The 19,222-nt window shown below is 44.4% G+C and overlaps 1 protein-coding gene across 5 annotated transcripts in view; it reads left to right on the top strand.

Moving 5' to 3' along the window:
* The window catches only part of tmem39a (transmembrane protein 39A), a 99,159-nt gene that overhangs the window by 12,057 nt on the left and 67,880 nt on the right, over positions 1 to 19,222 (top strand). For 2 of the 5 annotated variants that reach the window (XM_072513733.1, XM_072513735.1), the window contains exon 2: positions 6,917 to 6,984. The exons of 2 other annotated variants lie outside the window; for them this stretch is intronic. The gene's annotated coding sequence lies outside the window, so the exon portion shown is untranslated. Of the gene's footprint in view, positions 1 to 6,916; positions 7,025 to 19,222 lie in introns of all 5 variants that reach the window. One more of the 5 variants, XM_072513734.1, reaches the window with a different exon arrangement.

Here is a 19,222-nt window from a genome sequence, read left to right as displayed (position 1 = left end):
ATCTGTACTTTGTCTCAGTTTATTCGGAGGACGAGGTTCTGGAAGAGGTTTAGAATCTGCTAACCTTTTTGCGTTGCAAAAGTGCTTCATGATTTTGCTACTGAATGGCCTAACTTTAATTTTGAGATCATGTACCCTTGCCCTTAATATAAGCTTTGTTTTACTTCTGGCCCTATGCATTCTGGGATTGGATGTAATTGATGACCTGTTCTGTTGAAAAACCCTAAATGCTACCTGATTGACCAGGCATAATCTATTTTCCTAACAAAAGCTAAATTTTGTGTCATAAATTACTCTGTGGTTCTGAAGAACATGGAACTTGCCATGTGTAGAATTGAGCACAAATTTGTATCTCCGTATTTAGTGATGTGTGATATACCAATCTCCAGCTTGGGCTTTCTCTGTCGGATGCTTCCATGTGGTGGAAGAGTTAAAGGTGCATTACAATGCACGATTTGCCATTAGTTACTATTATCTGGTATTAAATTTAAGAATGGCAGTGTGGCAGAGACCTGAAATGCCATATTATAGAAAAACCAAATCTATACGCTAGAGCTTTGTGACCACCTGAATGGCTTGAAGGCAGAATGGGACAGTTGTGCCATAGAAGAGAATCTAACCTGTTATAGAACATATAGTGCAGAAGGAGGCCATTTGGCCCATCGAGTCTGCATTTACGCTCTCACTTCCACACTTTTCCCCCTAACCCAATAACCCCTCCTAACCTTTTTGGACACTACGTGCAATTTAGCATGGCCAATCCACCTAACCTGCACGTCGTTGGACTGTGGGAGGAAATCCGAGCACTCGGAGGAAACCCACGCAGACACGAGGGGAACGTGCAGACTCCGCACAGACAGTGACCCTCTGGAGAATCGAACCTGGGCCCCTGGTGCTGTGAAGCCACAGTGCTAACCACTATGCGACCATGCTGCCCGAATATATGTGGCACTCTGGTGACGGTGGATGTCTACTAACTAGGAGGAAGGCAGCTAGCTGTACTGCAGCTTGTTGCTGGGCTCTTGGCCTCCTATGAATTCATTTGTGTTTCTTGTATGTACATTCTGCTTGGTGTTGTTTTTCTGGTCTAGCTGTATGTATTCTGTAAGTACAATTTAAAGCAAGCAAATTAGGCTTTTGTAGTACATGATAAATGCAAGAGTAGGTTCTTACAAGAAGTTTTAAAGCTGCAAGTTATAGTAATTTCTCTCTAACTGATTGTTACGACCTGGCTCGGGACCAGTAACGTTTTTTTAAAGTTAGATAGAATTAGAAATCCCAGTTACCCACTAAATGAATGATGCAGGACCTAAATTACAACCAGTTACCACTGGATGAATAACTCTGTTTTAAACAAACGAACAAAATAAACTTTACTGACTGAATTAACAGGCAAACTTTGGTTGAACACCCCATACTGCACATGACAGATGTGACCAAGATAGATCCCATGGATTTCACAGCCCACCCAGATGTCAGTGACCATTGTGAATGACAAAATCTCATTAAAACTCTGTCTGTCTTATGAGGAATTTGAAAAGATCTAGCCTCTGAATTCCCTCAAGCCATGACTACCTCAAAACTGTTCTCCTCCTGAGATTGTGTTCCTCCAGGTTCACAAAACTGCACTCATGCCTCTAATTACCAGCACATTCCAGCTCTTTCGCAGACTATTAGCTTTGCTGAGCTTGCACTGCCTTAGTGTTTCCCTGATCACCAGTCTCCTGGTTGCACTGGACTATAAATGGCTCCCAGGGTTTCTTCTGAGCCCTAACCCCCTCCAGCATGGGGCCAGCAATCTTCAGCCATCTCTCAGCCCCCTTGGCTTGCTCACAGCACCCATGGCTTCTGAGTTACAAACCACACAAGGTCCAAACTAGCCTTCAGTTGCACCAATGGCTCCCAGGATGACTTCGGGCCCTAACTGACTGGAGTCTGCTGCCAACAGCACCCTTTTGGTATATCCTCTTACCCTGTCGAAAGACACTCCGATAAATTGAAACCAGAGATGCTTCTTAAGATCTACCCAGCTCCATGACACCATAGCCTTTCAGGGTTCACCTGAATGCTTGAATTAATTTAGCTCTAACTCTCAAAACAATGCATCTCCATGGACTGGGGTTCTTTGCAAGCAGTGTCCCATCACGTTTCCAGTTCTACAGCTAAGCACGCCTACCTGCTGTTTTATAGCTCTTGCCTTTAAAGCTGTTAATCCCTTAAATCAACATAGTCCAGCTGTAATCGAGTCTATCCAAGCTGCTTTAGTTACATTCCACAGTTAAACTTTTAATCTTCTGAGAACGATAAATTATTTTGAAGGTGTTAAAATGAACAGGTGGTAACGTCCTCCCCGTGTGTGCGTGGGTTTCCTCCGGGTGCTCTGGTTTCCTCCCACAGTCCAAAGATGTGCAGGTTAGGTGGGTTGGCCATGATAAATTGCCCCTTAGTGTCCAAAATTGCCCTTAGTGTTGGGTGGAGGTGTTGACTTTGGGTAGGGTGCTCTTTCCAAGAGCCGGTGCAGATTCAAAGGGCTGAATGGCCTCCTTCTGTACTGTAAATTCTATGAACAATGAATTAGATATTTGTCACAATATTAAGTTTGTGGGCTACTTCAGCTTTGAGATAGAAACAGTTTTCGGAGAATTCAGAGTATTTGCCTGGAGGAACTTTAAGGGGAATCATTTAAATATACCATGACATGCAAATGACTATTCATTTCATGCAATGTAAAGTGAAGGATTCTTCTGCCCACACTTGAGATATTGGTATTCATGCATTCTGTATCTCACTTTTGGGTCCAGGCAATTCACTTTCTTCTATATCTATTTTGTTGCAGTTAGGAGTTTTGATCCAAGTGCAGCGAATACAATTCTTCATATACAGTAATCCATTTTGGCAAAATGCTTTACTGGGATTCTTCCTACTGAGCTCCATGTGACCTTGCAGAACAGAGCCATACCAGTGATCTTTTCGGTTAAGGAGCAAGATGGCCAGACTTTACCAGTAATGTATTTTAAACTTGGACATCCCTAAAACTTGGGGTCCCTCTGTGTACTTTAATAGCGAGAGAGAATTTGCTCCATACTTCAGTTCTCTGCCTGAAGTAGGCCCGATCCACCGTGTCATCACCTCCACTGCAGGGAGAGCAGGAAGGCAGGTCCTAAATCCACCCCAGCCGGAATGGGGATTGAATCTGTGCTGTTGGCACCAATCTGATCCACAGTGGCTGCCTAGCCAATCGGCCCTCGGAGTCAAGAGTTGCTGTGTTAACATGCACTTTATGCATACATGTTGTAGTTCAGAGCTATGAATAATCGTAGAGGCACCAATTTTCTTTTACACGTTGATACCCAACTTGTTTGGTGGCGATTGTGAATGCACTTTCCCTAACCATTCCATAGTTAACCAGAAGTCCTTCAGGAGGGAGTTGGGCAAAGGAGTGGCAAAGAGAATGGCCTGCTTTGGACCTGCAAGAGGAGAATGAAGCAAAACCCAACCGTAGGACCTTCTATTCGAGGAAGTTTGTTGAGGCAGTGGCAGAGAAGTGGATTGCAGGAGTAGGCTTGTGTGGAGCTGGTGAGAGGTGGTGGAAATACACAAAAGAGTGACACTACAGGAAAGCTGTAGGTTGGTTGGTGAGTAACTGCTGTTGGGGAGCTTCGGTAAAGAGTTGGAATTTAAAATAAAGAGGAGTGAGCTTTATAATTAAGAAATACCAGCAGAAGGGAAGTAAGAAATTAGTGAGTCCACTTTTTGTTCTTGTGTGGCAAAATTTATGGAATACTGAGATTTAAGTAGTACAGTAAATGGTGATGAGAACCATACAATTCCTACATGCAGAAGGAGGCCATTCGGCCCATCGAGTCTGCCATTCGGCCCATCGAGACTGCACTGACCCTCCCTATCCCCATAACCTCGCCTAAGCTGCACATCTTTGAACTGTGGAAGGAAGCTGGAGCACCTGGAGGAAACCCACGCAAACAGGGTGAGAGTGCAAACTCCACACAGCCAGTCACCCAAGGCCGGAATTGAACCCGGGTCCCTGCCGCTGTGAGGCAGCAGTGCTAGTCACCCAAGAAGTGTTTAATAAGACACAATAAGGATACGGCATGATGTGTTGTGACTGCAGAATGTAAGAGCTCCTAGCCACTACTGTGATCCAGGATAAAGACCCCTGTATTATGTGAGCTTCAGCTCACTCATGAGTTGGAGGCTGAACTATGGACCCCGTAATGCATCCAACAAGAGGGAAGTTACTTGGGCACTTTATTCCAGGAGGAGGTCACATGATCTACAGTTGTCTCTGATTTGATCATGGGCAGGAAGGTGTGACTGAGCGAGGCAAGTAAGGGTTCTCCAGAAGATAGAAGTGGAGGAATCTCAGCCTTTGCAATTGTGCAGCAGGATTTCGGCTTGCAACATATATAGGGACAAAAGCGGGCTGCAGGATCAATGGGCGAACTGATCATGGCACCATGGTATGGGAAGCCATTCAAATTGGGATGTCAATAGGAACGTAGTAGTAGGGGACAGCAGAAGCGGAGGGTTAGACACCGTACTCTACAGCTGGGAGCGAGAATACAGGAGGCTATGCTGGTTCGAGTTTTGGGACATATGCTCTGGGCTGGTGAAGACCTTGCTGTGGCAAGGGGAGGATCCAGTGATCATGTCATGTTGGTACCAACGATGTAGATATGACTAGGAAAGACGTTCTGCTCGGGATTATGAGCATCTCGGGGCTATATCAAAAGATCACTGGCAGTTATCTTGGGAATATTACCTGAGCCACGGGGGATTATTACCTGAGCCACGAGCAAATTGGTGTAGGGTATATCAGATTAGGAGTTAAATGCATCGCGCAAATTGGTGTAGGGTATATCAGGTTAGGAGTTAAATGCATCGTGCAAATATTGGTGTGGGAGAAATGGGTTTGTGGGCACTGGCACCAGTACTGGAAAAAGTGCAAGCTGTACCGTTGGAGCAGTCTTCTGAACCGTGCTGGGACCAGTTTTTCTGGCGATTCGTATAACTAGGGCAGCAGAGAAATTTTAAATTAAATAGGGGAAAGGAATCAAATGTGGGAAGATGTGACAATTTGAAGAGAATATCAAGGATGAGAGCAAAGTAGCAATAAAGGGAATGATACTTGGAGAGTGACAAGAAGGAACAAAGCATACAAACTTAACAGTGAACCAGCAGACAAGGGTAGAGGTTCTGAAAATAGTGAAAGGGCAGAACTGAAGGTGGAGTATCTAAAATGTCCGCCCAATTTGTAACAAAACAGATTAATTAAGAGCTGGGATAGAAATAAATATGTATGATATGATGGCTATTTCAAAGACATGGCTGGGACCTAATTCAAGGGTACATGACATTTTGGAAGGGCAATAGGCTAAGAAAAAGTGGAGGGATAGTTCTGCTGTTAAGAACCACATTAGTACATTAGAGAGGGATGACCTTGGTTCTAAAGATCAAGATATTGAAACGTTCCTTGAGAGTAGATTATAGGCCCCCTAACCACACTGTAGGGCGTTGTGTACAGGAGCACATAATGGGGTGTTTGAGAAAGGTACGGTGATAAACATGTGTGATTTTAATTTCCGTATAGAATCATAAAATTTACAGTGCAGAAGGAGGCCATTCGGTCCATTTGAGTCTATACTGGCCCCTGAAAGAGCACCCTACCTAAGGCCACACCTCCCTATCCCCGTAACCCAGCAACCCCACCTAACCGTTGGACACTACAATTTAGCATGATCAATCCACCTAACCTGCACATATTTTGACTGTGGGAGGAAACCGGAGCACCTGGAGGAAACCCGCGCAGACACGGAGAACGCGCAGACAGTGACCCAAGCCACACTGACAGTGACCCAAGCTGGGAATTGAACCCCGGTTCCTGGTGCTGTGAAGCAACAGTGCTAACCACTGCTACCATGTCGCCCTATAGATTGGACAAATCTGATTGACAGAGATAGCCTGGAAGATTAGTTCATAGTGTTTTCAGGACAGTTTCTTCGAGCAACACGTTTCTACAGCTAACCAGAGAGCTAGAATCTGGTAGTGTGCAACAAGACAGGATTAATTAATTACCTCATAATAAAGCTGCCCATAGGTAGCAGTGATCAAAACCTGACTGGATTTTGTATTGTCTGAGGAGAAGAATAGGAGTGTTTTAAACTTGAGGGCAATTATGAGAGTTTGGAATCAGAGCTGGCTAAGGCAAATTGGGAAATTAGGTTAAGGCATAGGTCGGTAGAAATGCAGTTGCAAACATTGAAGGAAAAATATTTTCTAACACTCCACAAAGGTGCAGGCACATTCCAGTGAGGGGAAAAAAAGTCTCTCTCTCTCTCTCTCTCTCTCTCTCTCTCTCTCTCTCTCTCTCTCTCTCTCTCTCTCTCTCTCGAAGGGGCACACCAACTGTGGCTAAGTAAAATAGTTTAAGGTAGTATCAAAGGGGCTGGTTTAGCACAGGCTAAACAGCTGGCTTGTAATGTAGAACAAGACCAGCAGCGCGGGTTCAATTCCTGTACCAGCCTCCCCGAACAGGCGCCGGAATGTGGCGACTGGGGGCTTTTCACAGTTACTTCATTGAAGCCTACGTGTGACAATAAGTTAGTATTAGTATTATTATTATAAAGAGAAAAGTACAATTCCGCAAAGATTATGGCAAGTAGGAAATTGGACAGAAGGGGGAAAAAAGAAAAGAACTGACTAAAAGAATAATGAGGGAGAAATTGGTTTAGGAGAGAAAGCTAACCAGAAATATAAAAACTGATGGTAAGAATTTCTACAGTAAGTTTTTAAAAGAGTAACTCAAGTGAGGGTTGGTCGTCTTAAGAGTGAGACTGAGAAATTCATGATGGAAATAAGGAAATGGCAAATAGATATTTTGTGTCTGTTTTCACTATAGAGGATAACAACCCTGATGTTCAGCACCTCTTCGCGACAACTCCGACACTCAACAGTCCATGTGCAAATGTAAGACCTGGATGAAAGCAAGGCTTGGGCTGACGAAGTGGCAAGTAACATTCATGCTACACGAAGTGCCAGGCAATGACCATTTCCAGCAAAAGAGAATTTAACCATCACACTTTGACATTCAATGGCATTGCCATCACCGAATCCCCCATTAACAGCGTCCTGGGGGTTACCATTGACCAGAAACTGAACTGAATTAGGCATATAAATACTGTGACTACAAGAGCAGGTCAGGGGCTAGAAATCCTGCGACGAGTAACTTCTCCAAACCTGTCCACCACCTACAAGGCACAAATCAGAAGTGTGATGGAATACTCCCCACTTGCCTGGATGAGTGCAGCTCCAACAACATGAGAAGCTCAACTCTATCCAGGACAAAACAGCCCATTTGTTAGCAACCCTTCCACAAGCATTCACTCCCTCCACCACTACACAGAAGCAGCAGTGTGTGCCATCAACAAGATGTACTGCAGGAACTCACCAAGACTTCTTGGAGAATACCTTCCAAACCCATGACCACTACCATCTAGATAGACAAGGGAAGCAGAACCTGGGAACACCACCACCTGGAAGTTCCCTTCCAAGTCACTCACCATCCTGATTTGGAAATAGATCAACATGGTAGCACAAGTGGCTAGCACTGTGGCTTCACAGCGCCAAGGTCCCAGGTTCGATTCCCCGCTGGGTCACTGCCTGTGCGGAGTCTCCACGTTCTCTGCGTGGGTTTCCTTCGGGTACTCCGGTTTCCTCCCACAGTCCAAAGATGTGCAGGTTAGGTGGATTGGCCATGCTAAATTGCCCTTGGTGTAAGAAAAAAAAAGTTAGGAGGGGTTATTGGGTTATAGGGATAGGGTGGAAGTGAGGGCTTAAGTGGGTCGGTGCAGACCCGATGGGCCGAATGGCCTCCTTCTGCATTGTATGTTCTATTCCTTCACTGTCGGTAGGTCGAAATCCTGTAACTCACTCCCGAACAGAATTGTAAGTGTACCTACCATCACATGGACTGCAGCAGTTCAAGGAGGCAACTCACCACCACCCTATCCCCACAAGTAATTGAGGATGGGCAACAAATACTGGCATAGCCAGTAAAGCCCACATCCCAGAAAAATGAAATTTAAAAAAACTAGGGAAAGGGTTCTAATTATTAGAAATAAAAGGGCTGCACGGTGGCACAGTGGTTAGCACCCTTGCCTCACATCGCCAGGGATCCAGGTTCAATTCCACCTTGGCTGGCTGTCGGTGTGGCGTTTGTGCGCTCTCCCAGTGATATGTGTGGGTTTCCACCGGGTGCTCCAGTTTCCTCCCGCAATCCAAAGATGTGCAAGTTAGGTGGATTGGCCATGTTACCTTCTGCACTGTAGGGATTTTATGAAAAGCTAACCAGTCCAAAGGTCATCTTGGACTTCATTCTAGGATCTTAAAATAAGTGAATGTATTGGTTTCGATTTTCCAAAATTCCATAAACTTTGGAAAGGTCACATCAGATTAGAAGATCTCATATATTCCATAATGGAGGGAAACAAAAAGCAGGAAACTACTGACCTGTTAGCTTACCGTCTGTTATGGGGAAAATGCTGAAATCGATTATTGAGTGGCATGGTAGCACAGTGGTTAGCACTGTTGCTTCACAGCGCCAGGGTCCTAGGTTCGATTCCCGCTTTGGTCACCGTCTGTGTGGAGTCTGCACATTCTCGCTGTGTCTGCATGCGTTTCCTCCGGTTTCCTCCCACAAGCCCCAAAAGATGTGCTTATTAGATGAATTGGACATTCTGAATTCTCCCTCTGTGTACCCGAACAGGGGACTTGGGGATTTTCACAGTAAGTAATTTAATTACAGTGTTAATGTAAGCCTACATGTGACAATAATAAAGATTATTACTATTATTACTGCGGCACTTCAAAAATTTCAATGCAAACAGGCAGAATCAAAATGGTTTTGTGAAAGGGAAATAGTGTTTCATAACATTTGGAGTTTTTTGAGGAAGTAATGAGCAGCGTGTAGAATGGGAAACCTGTAAACGTGGTGTACTTGGATTTCCAGAAGGCATTTGGCAAGATGCCACATAAGTTATTACATACAATAAGAGCTCGTTGTGCAGGGGATAACATATTGGCATGGATAGAAGGCTGATTAACAAGAAACGGTAGACAAAAATTGGTCATTTTCAGATTGGCACAATGTAAGAAGTCGAGTGCCACACGGATCACCTGGGGCCTCAACTTTTATAATAATGATTTGAAAGAGGGGACCGATGTACCGTTAGAAAGATAGGAGAGTAAGTTGTGAAGAGGACAAAGTGTGCAATTTACATTTTAATGTGGAGAAATGTGAACTTGTCCACTTTGGCAAGAAGAATAGAAAAGCAACATATTGTCTAAATGGAGAGGAAGTGCAGAACTCTCGGTACCCAGATCTGTGTCCTTGTACATGAATCACAAAAAGTTTGTATGTAGGTACAACAAGTGATTAAGAAGACAAATGGAATGTTGTAATTTATTGCAAGAGAATGGGATATAAAAGTAGGCAAAAGATTGGCTAAGTTGTTGGCGGGGAGGATGGAGGACTGTGTCCCATGGGTAGTTGCAGAAGATAAGACCGGCTTCGTGAAGGGCAGGCAGCTTGCGAGTAATATAAGACTGCTGTTGAATGTGGTAATGAATCCGTCGGGGGCTCTGGTACCGGAGGTGGTGGTGTCTGAAGTGTTGGGTACTCTTGAGACACAGATGAACCAACACAGTTGCGAATGGTGCAACGCAGTTTTATTTCATTTAACTATTGACATAGTAAACTCTGGTACTCAGCACATGGTGACTGTCTGAGTGGCTGGCAATGAGATCCTTGCCCTGAGCCGTCTCCTGCTGGACTGCCCAGGAAGTGTTGTGTTCCTTGTTTTGTACTGTGTATGCTCTTGTCTGTGATTGGCCGTCGTGTTGTGTGTGCTAATTGGTCCGTTGATCTGTCCATCATTATGTATGTATGTGCTGTGATGTTCACTTGAATATCATGACAGTGTCCATTGTTCGAAGGTTTGGGCTGAGATTTGTGGCATGGGTGCAGTTGCTGTATGTGGTACTAAGGGCGAGGGTGAGGGCGAATGATATGAGCTCACAGAGCTTTGACCTGCACAGGGGTAGGAGGCAGGGATGTACACTGTCGCCGCTGCTGTTTGCGCTGGCCACAGAGCCGCTGGTGATGGCTCTCGGGGTCGGCAGAGTGGCAGGGGATAATGAGGGGACAAAGGGAACATCGGGTGTCGCTCTATGCTGATGACCTCTTGCTGTATGTTTTGGATCCGTTGGAGAGTATGGGAAGGTTATGGGCCTGCTGGGGAGGTTTGGAAGGTTCTCTGGATACAAACTGAATGCAGGGAAAAGCGAGGTATTCCCGGTGAATGAGCTGGTACAGCGGGCTAATTTATGGAGGTTGCCATTTACGGCAACGAGGGATAGATTTAGGTATTTGTGGATTCAGGTAGCGAGGGAATGGATGGGGCTCCATAAGTGCAACTTAAGAAAGCTGGTGGAGGAGGCTAGGGAGGATCTTAGGAGGTGGGATACACGGCACTTAACGTTGGCAGGGATACACGGCACTTAACGTTATGGTGACGGCAGCGTTGCAAATTGCTCAGAGTAGGTATTCAGGGAGCCCAGTGGTGCAGCCCACAGTAAAGATATGGAATCAGCTGAGGAGACATTTTAAGGTGGAAGGGATGTCTGTGCTAACGCAACTGTGCGAGAATCATGGGTTTGAGCCCGGCGGGGGGGGGGGAAGGAAATGAATAGTGTATACAGGAGGTGGAGGGAAGTGGGGCAGGTCCAGGTGAGGGATTTGTATTTGGAGGAAGGGTTCGCCAGTCTTGAGGAGCTAAGTGAGAGGGTAGAGCTGCCGAGTGGTAGTGAGTTCAGGTATCTGCAGGTTAGGACTTTGCGCGAGAAGGTCTGAAGAGGGTTCCCTAGGTTGCCGGGATACACCATGCTCGAGCAACTGCTGCTTCCGGATGTGGAAGGGGATGGAACAATTAGGGATATATACAAATGGCTGGGGGAGCGAGGACGTGAGCGGGTGGTGAGGATCAAGGAGAAATGGGGAGTGGAGTTGGGAGGGGAGATCAATTGGGGGGTATGGAGTGAGGCACTGCGAAGGATAAACGGGACCTCCTCTTGTGCAAGGATGAGCCTGATACAGTTTAAGGTGGTGCACAGGGTGCATATGACTCGGGAGGGAATGAGTGTGTTCTTTCAGGGGGTAGCAGATGAGTGTGAGAGGTGTGGGTGGGGGCCAGCGAATAAAGCATACATGTTTTGGAGTTGTGAAAAATTGGGAAGATTCTGTACTGGTGTGTTCGTGGTCTTAGCCAGGGTAGTGGAGGAGAAGATGGACCAGGACCCTTTGGTGGCGATATTTGGGGTTTCGGAGAAGCCGGAGCTCATGGAGAGGAGGAAGGCCAATGTCGTGGCCTTCGCCTCTCTGATTGCACGGCGGCGAATTTTGCAGGAGTGGCGGTCGTCATCGTCACTGGGGGTAGCGGCATGGTTGGATGACCTGTACGACTTTCTGCGGTTGGAGAAGATAAAGTATGAGTTAAGGGACTCTGCAGGGGAGTTTGAGAAAAGGTGGGGGATGTTTGTGACTGCGTTTGAGGAGCTGTATGTCGTAGGGGGAGGGGGAGAAAGCAGAAAAAACAGACTGTATAGTTGATTGTTGGGGAGTGTTTCCTGGGGTGTTTATTTGCTGTAACCTGCTTTGATACATGTTGGTAATAAAATACATTTTTAAAAAATAAAAATAAATTTTTTTTTAGATAGGCATGTTTTGCTAAAGTTTAGGGCAGTGTTTTTCAAGCTTTTTTCCCCCAGGACCCATTTTTACCAACTGGCTGAACTTTGTGACCCACGCCGGCTGATCTTCACGACACAATTTTCACTTGGCTTTTATGCAACAAGAGAGCCTGCTTGGTCCTCGCGATCTCACCTCAATCAGGTTTGCAGGAGAGTGCAATGCGCATAGCAGATTCAGGGTTCAGTCGGTTCCTTTGTGCTGTCTTCACCTTTGTGAGGCTGGAAATTCCAACCTTGCACACGTAGGTCATTGTGAAGGGCAATAGCAACAAAATGCTTGCTTTACTCAGCACTGGATATCCTCCAAGATCCTACTCCAGAGTGCTGACAGTCTTATGGACTTGTTTTTAATGTGCTGTCACAGGTGAGGCCCCAGAGGTTCAGTCACTTCATTTGGAGCCAGCTGTAAGTTAATAATTGTCTTTGGGGTCTCAAACTCAAAAGGATTTTCCACTGACCTCTTTCAAAATTTGAAACTTCTCTGGAAAATAGTGACAAAAACATGATCAGCGCAGCCAGTTGCGACTGCATAAGGCTTACCTCTATTGACAGTTCCCTTACTAACATTGTTTTGTTCGATGTGTCGTAGCAGTGTGGGGGACATGTAGTAGTTTCGGCTTTGTATACTCACCAAATTTTCAATTACTTTTGGAAAGCCACTATTTCTTCACAGTGCCGAAAACAATCATCATCCTTCCCTTGCAATTTGAGGTTCAGTTTATTTAGAATTGAAAAGATTTTTATAATGTAAGATATAGTTAGCATGCAACTCCCATTTGCCTGTACTCTTCTGCATTAGTAACACACATGGGCTTTGCATCCAGATTTGCACTGGCACAATTAACAAAGCCATAACTCCAGAAATCATTTTTATATTGTTCCCCATCTCAGTTTCTTCTTAATGGGAAATTTACCAGAGGCCCTGGCGCTCTGTCCCCAGCTCACACCCGCACTGCTTTGTCCTGCCATGGACTCTCCTGAGCAGCACTCTCTAGCAGATTCTGTCCTGGCCTGTCTGTCTCTGGCCCCTCTTCCTTTATTACAAAATGGCCCATCTTCAGCTCTTCACAGTCCTGTTGCATACATTCTGTCCGCTACAAAATGGAGGAATCTCTCCTCCATTTCGCACCCAAAGCGCGCACATACAGGACGACGCATGATGTCCGCGTTTGTGGTGGGCACGGGAATTGTTCTCTGCTGCTGATTCTAGCAAGAAGAGTCCAATATTCAGGTTTAAATCCCGGTTGCGGCCAGATTTCTCGACTTAAAAGCCGGTTGTGGCTGGCATTCTTATAAGATGGGCGAAACAAGGACGGCACAGTGGTTAGTACTGCAGTCTACGACGCTGAGGAGCCGGGTTCAAATCCCGTCCCAAAGTCACTGTTCGTGTGGAGTTTGCACATTCTCCCCGTGTCTGCGTGGGTTTCACCCCCACAACCCAAAGATGTGCAGGTTAGGTGGATTGGCCATGCTAAATTGCCCCTTAATTGGAAAAAAACAATAATTGGTTACTCTAAATTTATATTAAAAAATAGACAGTCGAAACCGGCGGGCTCTTGGTCCTGTGATCGTGAACACCGGGAGCGATTGCTCCACGACCCTCCTGACTCCTGCTTGCAGGTCACGACTCCCAGTTTGAAAAACACTGATTTTAGGGTACTTGTGAGACCACACCTGGAGTACAGTTGTTAGAAAGGGTATAATTGCATTAGAAGTAGTTCAGAAAAGGTTGACTCGACTGGGGGTTATTTTATAAAAGGTTGGATGTGCTGTGCCTATAACCATTGGAGTTTAGATTTTTGAGGTGATCTTATTGAAACCTATAAGAATCTGAGGGGATTTGACAGGGTGGATGCCAAAATAAAGGGTCTCCCATTTCAAAGAGTGATGAGGAGAAATCATATTTTGAGGTTCATGAGTTTGCAACTCATCCCCAGAGTGTGGTAAAGGTCTTAAAATATTTTTTAGGTAGAGACTCTTGGCTATTGAGGCAGTCAGGGTTTGGGGGGTCAGGCAGGAAAGTGAACTTGGAGGCCATAGTCAGATCAGTCATGATCTTGGTGAACGATAGAACAGCCTGGAGGGGCCAAATGGCATAATCCTGGCAATCTATGTATGGAGTGTTTTCAATAGCTTGAATAGAAGATTGAAACACTGTATTTCGGTACACATCATAGAATCATAGAATTTACAGTGCAGAAGGAGGCCATTCAGCCCATCGAGTGTTCACCGGCCCTTCAGGTACGTGGCTGACTGTCCCCTCCCCAAATGTGTCACAACAAACTTTGAGAATGAAACATTTGAATTTTGTTATGTGATCTGAAATGCTTATCTGGATGACCTGGACCATGCTATTGTATTGAAAAATTGTGCCTTTCCATTTCTAGGAACTGGTAGAATTATCAGTTGCTTGAAGTCAAAAGATTACCAGTTGTCATCTTTAATCCTGTTTACTTCAGTCATTATCTCAATTTTATATGGCTTACAGTACTAAATATGAGATTCACCATTTACAATGGCTTCATTGTATATTAGATTAGTACAGCAGATACACATTGTGTATCTGGTAATTGGTCCGTGTGAAAGAACAAATTATATTAATTATACAGAGATTTTGAAAGTTTTCACTTGCTTCAGTCAAAATGAGTGAAGTCGGCCAGCACCCAGATAGTCATTTTCAATAGGAATAAATTGTACAGGTCATATGGTTGTTGATTTACTGTACCCAAAGCTTATGATTGCACCCTTCAATGAAGTGTTGAAAAATTGCTATTGAGCACTGTTTAACTTTAATAGATGCATTTTACACAGGATTTGTCTTGTTAAAATGTACAAATCCTAATTGGCAGTAGCGCATCATGTGTAAAGGCACTGTGGGCTCGAGAAGGTACCTCACAACCACTTTCGCTTGGAGATGGGCAATAAATGCTGGTTTTCCCAATAATACCCACATCACATGAATTAATTTTAAAATAACAATGGCCTTGGATTAACTTCAGGCAGCAATATTGCATTTGACCAGATGCAATTTAGTTCCAAAACATGTTTGATACCAATAACGGCAGGTAAGGTCTACTACCTTTTGTGTACCCTTTCCCAGTCAGAGATATTACTTGGTTATTGGCTTGCAAGAAAAGTTTGGATTTTCCTGTTAACTATGATTTCCCCCAAAATTATCCCTCTGAAACAGCAATTACATATTCAACTGTGTTCAGTAAATGTCCTGTCAGATGTGTATTTGATGCAAGCATTGGATATGTTGATAGAGGACCCAGGGCAGCACCTGGTCTCTGGTGCTGCATAAACAGTGTTCCTGAATCTCCTCCCCACTGTTAGAAATAACCCAGATTGGATGAGTACCTTTCGCTTTGCTATTTGTTGATTGGTCCTTTTATTGTATCTATCTAGTATCTGTATATCTATTATCTGTTTAAAGGAAACAATCCTTCTGAGTTCCCAAATTATAAAGTCATGACATAATTTGTAAAGGGAATATTTTGTTCGTCAAATGATACAAGAGGCTTATGAATGTACATACTTTGTTGACCGTGACCAATTGATATTCAGTGTTGCAATGAAACTATTCAGTAATCTATATTGGGTATAAAAAAATTCTTCTAGCCTTACTTGAGGCAGTATAATTTTGTACTTTGCTTCTAGTTCTGTTAAAGTTAACATTGCTACGTTTTATTAAGTCGATATTCCATACAGTTTTTATTATTTGACAGTATGTGTCCGTCGCCCATCCCCAATTGTCGTGAGAAGGTGGTGGTGAGCCGCCGCCTTGAACTGCTGTAGTCCAGGTGGTATAAGTGCACTCAGTGCTTTAGAGAGAGAGTTCCAAGATTTTGATCCATCAACTGTGAAGGAACAGCAATACGTTTCCAAGTCAGAATCTTGTGTTGCTTGGAGGGAAACTTGCAAGTGGTGGTGTTCTCATGTATATGCTGTACTTGTCCAAGAAGCCTTGGTGAATTGCTGTATTGAATCTTGTAGTTTGTACACACTGCTGCCATTGTGTTGATGGTTGAGGATTGAATATTCAAGGTGGTGGGGTGACAGTCAAGCAGGTTGCTTTGTCCAGGATGGTGTCAAGCCTCTTTAGTGCTGTTTGAGCTTCACTCATCCAGGTAAATGGATTTAATTCCATCACATTCCTGCCTGTAAATGGTGGGTAGGCTTAAAGAAATCAGGAAGTCAGTTACCCTCTGCAAAATTCCCACCTTCTGACCTATTCTTGAAGCCATAGTATTTATGTTTCTGGTCCAATTCTCTTTGTGGTCAATGGTGACTGTTCCCAAGTATGTTGTTAGATGAGGATTCAGTGATGGTAATGCTATTGAAGGTAAAGGGAAGATGATTGTTGCCTGGCACTTTTTCCGCCATGACTGCTCCTTGCCATTTATCAGCCCAAGTCTGAATATTGTCAATCACATGCTGCATATGGAAATGGACTGCTTAAGTATCTGAGGAGTCATGAATGGTGCTGAACATCGTGTAATCATGAGTGTCATGAGTGCACATCTCCACTTCTGACCTTGTGATGGAGGGGAGATCATTGAACAAGCTGAAGATGGTTGAATTTAGAACATTACACTGAGGAAGTGTTGCAACAATGTCCAGGGACTGAGATGATTGACCTCCAACAAAAACCATCATCTTCCTTTTGTAATAGGTATGACTTCAACCAGTGAGGAACCCCCTGATTTCCATTGACTCCATTTTACTAGGACTCTACGATGCCACACTTGGTCATATGCTGCCTTGATGTCAAGGACAGTCACTCTTGCTTCGTCTTTTATTCATCTCATTTGTCTCTTTTGTCCATGTTTGGACCAAGCCTGTAAGAGGTCAGGGGCTGGCTGATCCTGGCAAAATCCACACTGAGCACCAGTGAGTTGGATATTGCTGAGAGTAAGTGCTGTTTGATAGCTCCGCCAATGACATGCCATCAATTTCCTGATGATTGGTGCAATTAATTGGTTGGGTTGGATTTCTCCTACTTTTTGTGGACAGCCTGGGCAATTTTCCACATTGCTGGATAGATGCCAGTGTTGTAGCTTGGTTGGGGTTCAGTTAGATCTGGCACAGAAATCTTTGGTGCTACTGCTGGAAGCTTGTAAGGATCCATAGCCATTGTTATATCCAGCACCTTCAGCCTTTTCTTGGATCAAATTGTCAGAAAACTGGCATCCCTGATTCTGGAGACCTTGGGAGCCGACCTGCAGGCATAGTGCTGGAAAAACTTAAGCCCGCCAACATCTGTGGAGCAAGAAATTGAGTTAATATTTCAAGTCCAGTGCAACCTCTTTAGAACTATAAATATGTTTGAACATTTTCTGTACTATGCCCCACAGACATTTTCCAACAGTGCAAAGATACCTGTAATTTGACGCAAGTTGAAATTTTAATATGCTGCTGAATACTTTGGAATCCGATTCGGGATAGCTTTAAGGTGCATCCTGAAGTTTTTGGTAAAGCTGGTATCCAAAATTGAAAAGGATAGTTGCCAACGGCTAGCAGCCTTGTCTTCCTCAGAATGTCATTCTGAAGTATGTATTCTAAAGTGTCTTTACGAATATTTTTTAAAAATCCATCTTGATATGTTGTAAATGTTAAATGACCAAAGGCATTGTTAAATGTTCATAGGAGGTGCAATACTTCAAGGATAGTTTAAAAACCTGTGCGATGTTTATTCATGTACATTTATCATTTACTAATGTTTTTAAAAGCATAATTCAAATTATTTCACTTCCTTTTGAAAGCTCTTCCATGTAGAATATGATTCAAATGGCCCAACTGGAATGACTTAACAAATATCTTGAATGAAGTAGATTACAAAAGTAGAATTTGTTGTTGTAGTTTTGGCTCCAAATTTTGTTTCCTTATTTGAACTTGTAAATGCACAATACTGTGCCATGCCTTTAACAGTTGAATCTATTGTTGACCTGTATTCCAGTTTTAATAATAATTACATGGCTTTATAGAAGAGATTCAAATGATTATAGGTGCACACTAAACTTTTATTACTGAATTGTTTAAAAAGTACTAATGTACAGCTGAGTGAGATTATAATCTTATAACAGCACATTTAGTTTATGCTGAACATTGGAATATGGTGCATCTTTACAATGGAGTCCAAAATACAGTAGTTGAAGTGAACTCAACAAATATATTCAGGGGCAACGGTAGCACAGTGGTTAGCACTGTTGCTTCACAGCGCCAGGGTCCCAGGTTCAATTCCTGGCTTGGGTACTGCCAGTTTGCACTTTCTCCCGTGTCTGCATGGGTTTTCTCCCGGGTGCTCCAGTTTCCTCCCACAAGTCCCGAAAGATGCGCTATTTAGACATTCTGAATTCTCCCTCCATGTACCCGAACAGGTGCTGGAGTGTGGCGACTAGGGGACGTGACAGTAACTTCATTGCAGTGTTAATGTACAGTACGAAGTCTTACAACACCAGGTTAAAGTCCAACAGGTTTGTTTCGATGTCACTAGCTTTCGGAGCGCTGCTCCTTCCTCAGGTGAATGAAGAGGTCTGTTCCAGAAACACATATATAGACAAATTCAAAGATGCCAAACAATGCTAGGAATGAGAGCATTAGCAGGTGATTAAATCTTTACAGATCCAGAGATGGGGTAACCCCAGGTTAAAGAGGTGTGAATTGTCTCAAACCAGGACAGTTGGTAGGATTTCGCAGGCCAGATGGTGGGGGATGAATGTAATGTGACATGAATCCCAGGTCCCGGTTGAGGCCGCACTCATGTGTGCGGAACTTGGCTATAAGTTTCTGCTCGGCGATTCTGCGTTGTCGCGGGTCCTGAAGGCCGCCTTGGAGAACGCTTACCCGGAGATCAGAGGCTGAATGCCCTTGACTGCTGAAGTGTTCCCCGACTGGAAGGGAACATTCCTGCCTGGTGATTGTTGCGCGATGTCCGTTCATTCGTTGTCGCAGCGTCTGCATGGTCTCGCCAATGTACCACGCTTCGGGACATCCTTTCCTGCAGCGTATGAGGTAGACAACGTTGGGAGTCGCACGAGTATGTACCGCGTACCTGGTGGGTGGTGTTCTCACGTGTAATAGTGGTATCCATGTCGATGATCTGGTACGTCTTGCAGAGATTACCATGACAGGGTTGTGTGGTGTCGTGGTCACTGTTCTGAAGACTGGGTAGTTTGCTGCAAACAATGGTTCGTTTGAGGTTGCGCGGTTGTTTGAAGGCAAGTAGTGGGGGTGTGGGGATGACCTTGGCAAGATGTTCATCGTCATCAATGACGTGTTGAAGGCTGTGAAGAAGATGACGTAGTTTCTCCGCTCCGGGGAAGTACTGGACGACGAAGGGTATTCTGTCGGTTGTGTCCCATGTTTGTCTTCTGAGGAGGTCGGTCCGGTTTTTTGC

This window comes from Scyliorhinus torazame, chromosome 8, assembly GCF_047496885.1.
Source record: "Scyliorhinus torazame isolate Kashiwa2021f chromosome 8, sScyTor2.1, whole genome shotgun sequence".
Lineage (NCBI taxonomy): Eukaryota > Metazoa > Chordata > Chondrichthyes > Carcharhiniformes > Scyliorhinidae > Scyliorhinus > Scyliorhinus torazame.
This window is presented reverse-complemented; position numbering and strand designations above follow the sequence as displayed.